Genomic DNA, 10,280 nt, shown 5'->3' with positions numbered 1-10,280 from the left:
TAGTAATGTTCTTTCTTTTCTCTTTTCTCCCTAGACCCCCTCATGAGTTCAGCTAAGTGAGAGAAATTAAAGACAAAAGTGGAGGAGCCACTTCAAAGTGTCATAAGGTGAAGTCAGACACCTCTATCTTCATTTGAAGGGTTTTGAGGGCAGGTAGCACGGATGTCCAGTGGTCAGTCTATGGGATAAAAATGATTAAAACCCCATCATGTTGCCCACAATAAAATAGAGCAAATAGAGGGGATATGACTGTGATCACAGAGAAGAGAATTACTATACAATCCATGACTAGATTAACAAAAGCTTTTGGACACAATCTCATGAAAAAGGCTTTTCCACCTCCAAAGCACCAAAATTTTGAATGTTTCTGCTGAGCAATTCTCCCTAAACAGTGGGAGAAGGTTGTTGCAACCCACGCCCGAGGGTGGGGTAAATGAGGTTCTGGTTAACAGAACCCTTGGGCTGGATTAGAGTGAAATGACATGGAATGACTGGTGTAGAAAGATAGATAGATAGATAGATGATAGACAGATAGACGGATACAGCAGTTTATCTTAGAACAATTTGTTTGCAATGGAAAGGAAGTTCTGTAGCCACTTTAGTTATTAACTGTAGAAATACAGCAACACAAAAGTATAAAGATATCACTTAAGAAAATATAAAAGGAGAGGAATGACAGGAGTATAGTGGAGTATATACATCTATATAGGACTATACAGATAGTGGAAAGATCTCACCACACTTGGATCCAGCAGTGAGACTTGATTGTTGCAATTTTGATGGCCTGTGGTCAAAGTGGGGAGCTTTGATGCTTTATGACACCTTCTAAGACATCACTCTGCCTCTCACACGACTGTAGTTGGACCAGTTCTGCCCCATAAGAAGGGAAGAAAGCCTTCAGCCCTCTCTGTAAATGTCCTGATGCTTCCCCTGAGGGGGAGTTTTACACCTGAGGTTCATCAGGAGGACACTGGCATGAAAAAAAGCATCCCACCTTGCAGGATCTGTTTCTTGTTGCCTTTTTCCCTTATCAGGCTCAAACCCCAGGTTTGTTGTGGTCATTCTGGTGGTGGTGGGTGCTCATCCCCCAGCCCCTGGGCTGTTCCTATGCAGATCAGAAGTTTCATCATCACACACCCAAAAATTCCCCTCCTGCCCTTCAGCTGGGGGATGCAAACCTGACCTCAGCAAAGCACCTTCTGCTTTGGCAAAGGGCTGATTATTTGAGTCATTAACCATTAATATTTCAGTCTCTCACAGGTAAAAGCACAAGAAAACCTCCAGAGATCACAAAGTGATCCTAAGTGTCTGTGTATTTTGGCCTCCAAATATTATCATTTTCAGCTATTTCAAAGTCCTTTGCAAATGTAGAATAACAAATAAACATCATGATAATATAGGTAAAATAAATATAAAAGGCTTGAGCTTCTAATGCATCCTTTCTGTGTCCTGGGAGGTTTTAGCAGTTTTGCTTGGGTTTTGCGTACTCTGATCCAGCCAATTTATAGTTACTGCCCGTACTTCTTTACCAAAAAACCCCCATATTTTCTAGCGATGGGGTGATTCAATCAACAAAGTGTCGCTTTTGCTGCTCTCAGAAAACAGAGTGGTGCCTAACTGGGGACCAGGAGAGGTGTCTGCACAGAACTCCTGCTTGGATGCAATCAGATATGACAAAACCATCTACTTAATGGAAAAACTTGTGATTTTCTCTAAGAAATGGGAATCTGCTTTATCTTTACGTGTGAGGGAAGAAGCTGTTAGGATTAAGACACCTCTCATTTTACAATAGTCAGGACTAATTTGCTGAAGTGATGAGAACAAGCCATTGCAAAGTCTCTTTTTTTCTTTTTCCTTGCACAGACTTTTTGCGCAGTCTGTGCTCCATGATAATACCACACAATTTCATTTTACCTGAGAGCCAGGAACAATTTTTTTAAGGCTAATTTGAGTTTCTACCATTTCCTGTGATCTGAGGATATCAGAAAGAAGAAGTTTATTTTCTCCTTTGAAGGTCAGCATCGTTTTCTTTAAGGACTGCAGTGGGAATACCAGGGTAGGCTGTCAACATGGTGCTACACAGAGCTCAAAAATAAGTGCTTAAAAGAATTGACAATTAATAATAACATCAAGAAAATTTTTAAATACTCATAAACTCTTTCTCACTCAGTGCTCTGCCTTTACTGTCCATTCTATGGATGGATTTTGGTTAGCAAAAATCTTCCAAAGTTATTTTTTAAAGAAAGTACTCCACCTTTATGTCCACATTATACAAAGCATGCTACAGCATGTGCACACTTTCATTATTGCAGCCCATTTAAGTGGAAAAATTATTTCCGTAAACAGTTTTCCAGACTCTAATTATCACTCTTTGTTTGGTGTGTGTTATTATAATGTCAACCTTTTCCAGAAAATGCTGAATATTAACCCTTTTTGTGGATGTGCTGGAATTAATGGGTATTCTGTACGTTAAGAGGCTGAAGTGTTGTCTCAGAAAAATATAGAGACAATACTTCTTCTGGTAAAGAAATAATATAGACAACAAACTGTTATAGAGGTGCTATGAGTCTTAAAGATGATATCAGAATTCAGTTTGCAGTTCCAAAAGCAATGGAATGAGGAAATGTAACTTTATTGGTATGTAAATTCACAGAATATTTTCTGCTCTTTAGTAGTTGCTTTCCCTTGGTGTGTCTGCAGGACACCACCACCAGGAATCTCAGCTCAAGTGGAAAACAGGTGGATTTGGGTTGGTAAATCATAAAGAAACTTGTGGATAAACCTGGCAGTGAGAATCCTGGACTCAGTGAAATTTTAGCTTGAAAGAAGTTTATACGTTACGTGTAAAAAACATAAAAAGCTTTTATTGAGCCCAAAAGCAAAAGAAGTGACAGAGAAGTAAGTTTTAACTTGCTAATATTACAAACCAGGTGAGGAGAAGGGTGTACAAATATCCCAGCCCCTCTCGCCATTTAATCCTGCCCCAGCTCTGACCATCTCCAACAGGAGCATCCTGTGGTGCTGCCCAAGGCTCCAGCAGAGCAGAGGCTGAAAGCTGAACCCCCTTCTTCCCAACCTCTTAAAAAAGCTTTTAGAAAACCATGGGAATGGCATTCTGCCAGCCAACATATCTCAGACTTTTTCTGTGATTAATCTCCCAAAAAGGGCCTTTAAACTCCTGCCAGTCTACCACCAGGTCCTTGCGTTTTTCATCAGGTCTAAAGGCAGTCCCATACACCAAAAAGAAATAACAGTTAATGCAGAGCCAAAAAAAGCCTTTAGGAACTTACTGACCTTTTTTTCCCCTTTAATTTAGACACCTCATTCTGTGCCTTCCTTAACTCTTTTGTGGATTCATGCCTTAATAAACAGCACTGAACCTTTGTCACCTTTGAACATGCACCTACACAGCCTAATTACCTTGCTCTTCTGGAACCCATTCGTTAACACTGGATGGAAAGGTATGAAATACAAAGAATATGTAAAATTGGTTTTGCAGTGTGTCACAGGCAGCCTAGTGTCAGAGACCTACAAACAGCTTCTGTGGAGAAGAAATAATTGCAGGATGATGAATTTTAGCAGAACAAGAGATATAATTTACCGAGTTATTTTGAAGGGAGAATATTTGAAGATCAAAGAGCTAAATCTTCATGTCTTTTAATGTAGGAAAGAAAAACGTTTCTAAAATTTTGTTTCAATTTTAATGCATAGTGCAGAAATTTATTTTTCTTTAGAAATATAATAACAAATATAATTGAAAGTCATTTTCTCTAGAAAAAAAAATTAGAGAAAAGGAAAATAAACTGTCAGCTAATATCTAAGTTATACTTAATTTGTGAAATCATTGCTTTCTGCCACGTCAGATCTACTTTATTCATGATGAAATACTGCTAAAATAAGCTTATCTTGAGGATTTAAGATGGGGAGTACCTCACAGTAGAGACAATCACTGGTGCAGCAATTCATGAATCACCTCATGTGTTCCCTGTGCATTTTGCCAGCATCCATACATATTAAAAAAAAAAAAAATTGTCTTGGTAGCTATTAACACAGATTCTAACTACTTAAAACCACTTATACACCTCTTAAAACAGCTGTATGTACACTAGGACTTAACAAAATGTCCTTCTGAAACCGACAGTCCACTCCAAATGTAGTTTGTTCCAAATTTCTTCATGTCAGAGGGTAAGAGAGTTGTCTTATCACTCAGATCACACCAGAGAACTTTCCAATTTTCCCAAGTTGTTGATAATTTTAGAGAAGGGAGTAGGTACTAACGTCAGCGACAATCTGAAAATTCTGGGGGAGAATAGATAGACAGATAGATAGATAAATATTAATTAAACCTACCTTAAAATGTTTAATCTGTCAAATAAAAAACTACCCCAGGATTACAGGATTGTTATTTTGTCACTTAATTCACATAACAGGATTTTTATACTGCATGTATAGCCAATGAAAAAAGTGGCAATATTGCACAATACCATGACAATTATTGGTAAATTCTATAAAGCTGCTGATCAGTTTGAGCCTGCACAGAGACAATAAAGCCCAAGTAGTGCATATATTGTGGAAAAGTGAAGGAAAATGTAATGTTTTCATTGCTCACATACATACTGAAATCACTCCAAAGGGTAATATTTCTTGTTTTGTCTTATAATGCCATCCAAACTCTTAAAAAGCCAAGGAAAAGCTAAAAAACAGGAAAAAATAAATAAAAAAAAGGAGAAAGATCTATACTATGATAAACTATAGGAGTAAGACAAGAGTGGCACCAGCTAATTTGCTGGATCTTGTGGGTTTTTGGAAGAGGTCAAGGAAGTAAGACACAGCACACTTCAGAAAAAAAAAAGAAAATGCTGGTTTATGACCTCCCAAAGAGTTCAGTGCTTAATTCCTCAATTCTTTCATTCAGTAGTTAAGGAAAAAAAAGAGTAAAAAAAAAAAAGAAAAGAAAATGTACCAAATAAAAGCTGAACCAAGTAGCTTTTATACCTTTATTATTCCATACCTGGCAACACACTGCGATTGTCTATTATTTCAGAGGGCTTTCACTACCTGCAAACGCACAGCTGGTGATTAGTATTGCCTAAATGAGATTTTTTTATCCCACAGATATGTTATTTACTTATTGCTGGCAGTGTGCATCGAGAACATCTCCTGGTTTTGGGGCTGACTGCTGTTCTGTACTCATGCCGGTGCAATTAAAGCTGAACATTCTCCATTACAGGCCCCGTTAATGGACAAAAGAGCTGCCAGTGCCTGCAATTTGTCTTCATTTCCCAACACTGCTAAAGTGCCTGTACAGTTAAATGCTTAACCACACTATGATTTCCAGAATTGTGTAGGTGAGGAAGGGGAAAATCAGGCAGAGAGTGAAAGATTATTTCTTCATGAGTCATGTTCAAAACAAGCTGCTTTCTGTGCTGGGCTTGTCAGCTCTGTCATGTTGCTTTTTGGCTGTTAGGTTTCACAATTTTCAAGTCACATTATTTATTAGATTTATATCTAATGCCCTGTATATGCTTGATACCATGATATCTCACTGCCTTTGGGCCGTGTGTAACTGCCAGAAGGTGCAGCACTGACACACACGTGTTTCTGAACACAAATACGTGTGCCCACTGTCTGCTGCAGGGGTGTGTGCTGTGCTGCTTTACACCTCTTCCTGACACAAAGGAATGTATTAGCACAGCGTCTAAACAAACATTTCTTCCAAGTTGTTCACCTTTAAGGAGCAGACAAGAATTTCTGTTTGTTTTTGCAAGCTTCCTTCAGTCTTTACTCCTTTCTTTTTAAGTTCTGAAAGAGAGGAAGATTATTTCAGAAATTTGCAGTCAACAGATGGCAAGGGAAACTGAAACAGAGGGAGGGTGAAGTGATCAGAGAAGGAACACAGAGCTCTTTGTTAAAATGCAGTTGTAACAGAACTCACCTTGGAATACTTCATCTCTTTATTCAGTACAGGAACAATTTTACTGTGAGTTATTTGCTTTGGGCCAGAGGATGGGCTGGACAAACTTCAGAAATTTACTCTGGATCTCTGAATTGCCTCACACCGTTGCACCATGCTGCAGTACATCACTTAGGACTCTGTGCACCACCCTTTTATACAGTTAGAGAAAGACAGATGAAGAGACCAGAGGCTGATTGGTAAATTTCCCAGTTGTGTTCATGATTTCAATGACTGTTGAAATTTTAGATATGTTGTGCCTAAGAACTATGACCTAAAATGTAGGGTTTTACTTTTAAAGAAAGAAACTCCATATATAATGAAATCTTTTAGCAGTTTACTGTGAAGGCAGTAAAAAGTGTACAAAAGGTGGTATTAGGTGGCAATGTTTATCAGTCACAAAGATCTGTAGAAAGAATCAATTATAAAGCAAGTGTGAGTATGAAAAGTATAAATAATAATGATAATAATAATAGTAATTATAATGGTTATTGAGGGGTTTTTGTGGTTTTTTTTTTTCAAATGTTAAGAAGAAAACTGATAGTCAATATGATGATCTGAGCTCAGTGATGGGAAGGGAATGAAGAAAGGGAGTCTCTGTAGAAAAAGCAAAACATTTTGCCATTTTTCTGCTTGCACCTTTTCTGAGCAAGAATTACTTTTTCTGTATTGTGGAAGTACCAAAAAGCTGAACACAGCTCCAGATCTTTGCTGGTAATTTTTCTACATCTGCTGTAATAGATAACAAAGTGAGTGGGTTGCTGGTAGAAGAATTTGAGATGTCCAGTTGAATGAACACAGTTTGATGAAATATTTTGCTAGAGTGAAAAGTAAGGAGGAATGAGGACTGGATCCTATAAAAACAAGATTCTGTTGGAGACAGAGTGGCCTGTGGGCTCTCCCAAACCTCCTGGCATGGAAAATGGTTTGATACAGTAGAAAATTTAAAAAGTGATTATAGACAGCAGAAAAACAGTGGAAATCGGCCTCAACTGAGGCAAGGGAAGAGGTTTTATTTCAAAATCAGTGAAGGGTAACTACTGGCACCCAGCTTGCAGCCATTTCTCATCCCATTTGATTTTGCTGCTCTGTCCTGGGGTTCTTGTTTCACCTCCTCTTGTTTGGCTTTAGCTGAAGTTTCCCAATTCAGTCAGCTTTTGTGGTGCTTAGCTGTTTATACATCATGGATGAAAAAGACTAGAAAGTAGTGTGGAAACACAATACAAAATCCATGGCAGCGCAATTAAGAGGCTATATTTTGGCATTTCTTTGTACACATACACTCAAATGTCAGCTACACTCACAGCTGGGACATTTGCTTCATGTTGGATACCAGTACAAAATGCCTACAAATCTGATCTGAAAAACGAAAATGTTACTTCTACTTTTTGGTAATTGGCCAGGAAATAGCCAGGCTTTTATACATATTTTAGCTTTTTCTGAGTGCTTGTCAAGAAATTAATTTTTGCTCAGTTGAAAGCTTTTAACGTGAGTAATGCTCTTCAGTCAGGACAATTTCGGTTCTGTTTTTCCTTTGTGGATCACTCAGTACTACTTACACTCTGAACTCTTGGTCTTCCTCCCCCCAACTTCCCCTAATTACTACGCCAGCAAGAACAAACCAATTTGTTTTGTTGCAAGCTCTGTCTGTGATTATCTTCCATGGGCATGCGTGTGAGCTCAGCCAAGCTACAAAAACAGCTGATAAATGAGCCATTTATTTGATACAGTAATAATCAGATTTATCAAAGGCCTGTGCATTGGCTGCACTACAGATATATTAATCAGAAAGCTGGGGCTGAACTTCCTCAAGGTGACAACTCACGAGGTCCTTCCTGAAAGCCTATTTTCCTCTGTGCTAGGTGTAATACTTGGATAATTGTAATCTCTTGTGGTCAACTTTTAAGCCACCTTGAAAAGACTTTATGTTTGCCTCAGATAAACTTTTTTTTCAGGCACCATTCCGGCAATCTTTAGGCTTTTTCCAGCTGAGTGTTTTTCTGGACATGGGTAAAACTTTCTGAGTGCCTTTGTCAGCATTTGTCCTCTTAACCTGCCATTTTTCAAAGGGATGAGAAATTAACACAGGCTGCAAAAGGAGGGATGTACTTGCATTAACCTTGCTTTGGTATGTTTTTTTTTGATACTCACATGATCAAATACCCTTCCCAAGTACTCTGAATTTTTAAATGATCAGTGTAGGTGGCTCCTTAGATGGAACACTGATATTTTTTGCCCCTTCTCTGCAAATGGGATAGAGGGGCCTGTGGATTCTGCTGTGGCACCATGTATTGAAGTGACTCCTAAAACGACCCTGAACTCCGAAGGAGCTCAGCACATTATCTGCCTTTCTAGTCTCTTCTTTTATTTTGTGAATCTTGAAAATTTTCTTCTGGCTTGGGAAAGAAAGATATATCTTAATCCTTGTGAAGTAGAATAACCTTGCCTGTCTGGCTTTTTTTTTTTCCTACGTAAGAATCACTTAATAAATTGATAATTAAATATGTTCATAATTTCAAATGCTGATCCTGATTTTGCCTTCTGTTGTCCTATGTGGGTATTTTTTTTAAATTTACTAATATTGACCTGGAAATATAACATTTACTGAATGCCTTGAAATATATCTAGGGAAAAATCAAATACTATATATTAGGAAAACAATTTCTGTTATTTCACATGATCTCCAAACTAGTATGTGATTGATATGGGACCACCATCATAGAAATAGAAAATAACCTATTTATTTCATTTTCTGCCTGTAATACCTACAATTTTTGTCTTTGCAGGAGGCAGTCTGATTTTCATTCCAGTAACAAGTTTCAAGTACTGACAGCAAATATGGAAATACGACTTTATGTTGCACTGAGAAAGCAGCATTAAATTCTTCCTCTTTTTCTGGGCTGTGTATCATCCTGGCTCATTCTGCTGCATAAATTAAAGAGTTGAAGAAAAAGATTTCTTTCTGAAAAAACCCTCACGCTTCAATACTTATATACCAGGGCTCCGTAATGTGACACAACTCTTATTTAACCTCTCTAATATGATGCATTTAAAGGAAGAATACCTGCAGCTGAATTTATTAGGTGAAATATGGAGTTTAAGGGAGGGGTTTTTTTTCCAATAAGTGTCTTATGGCTTCTATTTCATAAAGTGATGTAATATTTGTCAATTCGGGTGTGTGTTCGTCTTTATTCAGATAGAGATGCTAAAATTTGACCAGGAATTGAAGTTAACTTTAAAACATTCTGACCTTAATACAAATGTGCAATTGCCAATGTAATGCAATATCTAATTGCAGTCTATCATAGCATATCATGCCATTCATAAATTAGCTTAAGAAAATGAAGGCACTACTTTCAGAGAATATATTGGACCACGATATAAATGAATAGTCATTAGGACCATGTCCAAAAGAGCAAATTAAAGCCTAATGCACAAGTGTGGGATGTGAGGCACGTCAGTCTGAAACTGTGATCTCAAACCTTCACAGTCACTCCTTGTCATGGGTTAGCAAGCATAGTCCCGGAAGTGATGTTCTTGCAAAGGGGTGCTTACAGCTTCCTCTGGGACCTGATAGAACCTATCAGCAGCCAATTTGAATATGGACAATTCTTTAAGCCACTTAAAGTTGCGACCGCCTCTGTGATCCACACTTGAGAATAGAAAACCCTGAGGCAGAGTCTCTGTCTCGTTTCCAGTGTTGGGACAGGTGGCTGCAGGGCCCATGCAGGGGCCAGAGCGCCCGGACCAGGCCCTGCTCGGGCCAGGCTGGGCTGGGCCACGGCCATCCTGGGGCCGAGGGGCCCTGTTCCACCTGTGGAACCCCCCACAGCCCTGCTATGTGCAGCCGGAGCGGCTCAGCTCTGCCCCTCCCCAGTGTGGCCAAGATTCAGCTGAAGCTGCCCTGCTGTCCGGCAAAGATCATGTGACCAACAGCGATAAGCGACATTCCAGCTGCAAGGCCGAGGTGAGATTAACCCTTTTTATTGCTGTGAAGAGCTGAAAACCTGAGGGAAGAGAAAGAGGAGATGCTTAAAGCTGAAATTCTGTTGTAAAGCTATGATGTATCAGAGTACCCGCTGTAATTTCATGAAGGCATGGGGGGTAGAGCGTTCAACTTGTACTTGAGAGCAAAAGCACCTGCGCTGAGATAGGCAGATGCTGACGCAGCTGTAATTTCATGAGAAGTTTGAACAGGGAGAGATGGAAGCAATGAGGACTTTTGCTCTGAATGGAAAAGGAGAAGACCTCAGTTCCTAGAGATGCTCCCATAGATAGTCCTAGAGATGAAGATGAGGAAGACCCTTTGCTCCCAGGGAAGGAGAAG

General features: G+C 39.1%; 1 long non-coding RNA gene across 1 annotated transcript; it reads left to right on the top strand.

The window, feature by feature from the left end:
• Positions 1-775: 775 nt before the first annotated feature.
• On the top strand, positions 776-9,509 carry LOC116438185. Its single transcript, XR_004237622.1, has 3 exons — positions 776-1,047; positions 3,317-3,461; positions 8,740-9,509. It is a non-coding gene; the product is annotated as an uncharacterized LOC116438185 (long non-coding RNA).
• Positions 9,510-10,280: the final 771 nt, after the last annotated feature.

The sequence above is a fragment of the Corvus moneduloides genome, chromosome Z (assembly GCF_009650955.1).
Source record: "Corvus moneduloides isolate bCorMon1 chromosome Z, bCorMon1.pri, whole genome shotgun sequence".
Lineage (NCBI taxonomy): Eukaryota > Metazoa > Chordata > Aves > Passeriformes > Corvidae > Corvus > Corvus moneduloides.
Note: the sequence above shows the minus strand (reverse complement) of the source record. Positions and strands in the feature narration are given on the sequence as shown.